Below are 1056 nucleotides of genomic sequence, written 5' to 3'. Positions count from 1 at the left end.
ACGTTTAAGCTTCAGTTTAACCTTAAACTGAAGCTTAAACGTGCTTCTACAAAAGGCTTCACTGGAAGTGTCTGGCGTTTAAGCTGTAGTTTAAGCTTAAACTGCAACTTAAACGCCACTCTTGGAAAAGGTTTCTGGGCCAAAAATATTGTGGTTTAAGTTAGTCTTTGAGCACAAACATTAACTTAAACTTACTCCGGTGCCACTGGGAGTTTGCCGTTGGAATTTAACAAGCATCAAAGGAAGAAATTGGTAAATGATGCCAAATACTTCATCTGGGACGAACCATACTTGTTCAAAAAATGTCCCGATGGCATACTCAGAAGATGCATATCAGAGGAAGAAGGAAGGGAAGTCTTATGGGACTGCCATGGCTCCACTTATGGATGACATTTTGCAGGAGAAAGAACAGCAGCTAAGGTGTTGCAGTGTGGTTTTTATTGGCCCACTATCTTCTTAAAGCATGAAGCAACATTTAGGAGAAGAAGGAGAAATCAAATTGTTTCCTGGCAACAAAGAGAAAACAAGGAATTTCACAAGGTGGTATTGTTCCTTGATAATTCTTTAAAAAGGGCAAAGAAAAGCATGCTTGTTCTGGTTTAAACTGTAAATGTTGAATCTTTCTGGAATGTGAAGTTTTTAGTATATTTGTTTGTTTATTGCTTTGAATAAAGTGAATGCCTAGATGTTTGGATATAACTTCACCTTCTTAAACAAATGCTTGCCATGCATGTTCTGTTTCCAAAAATAAAAGAAAAGTTTGAACAAAAGTAACTTGGCTCAATTAGTGACAAATCAAGTAGAATTAAGTGGTGGTATGCATGCTTGATTGTTTAGTCAGATCACTGGAATTAGAGTGTAGAATTATCATTTTTTGTGTAGAAATTGAAAACTGTCTATGGATCTTAATGAATAAAAGTCTTTGGCCATGAAAAAGAAAGAAAAAGAAGAAGAAAAAGCCACTGAAAAAGGGCAACCAAAAAAAAAAAAAAAAATTTTGAGAAAATAAGCTAGGCACCAATGGTTTGAACTTCTGAGACAAATGCCTGTGGTGTT

The sequence above is a fragment of the Arachis ipaensis genome, chromosome B04 (genome assembly GCF_000816755.2).
Source record: "Arachis ipaensis cultivar K30076 chromosome B04, Araip1.1, whole genome shotgun sequence".
NCBI lineage: Eukaryota > Viridiplantae > Streptophyta > Magnoliopsida > Fabales > Fabaceae > Arachis > Arachis ipaensis.
Note: the sequence above shows the minus strand (reverse complement) of the source record.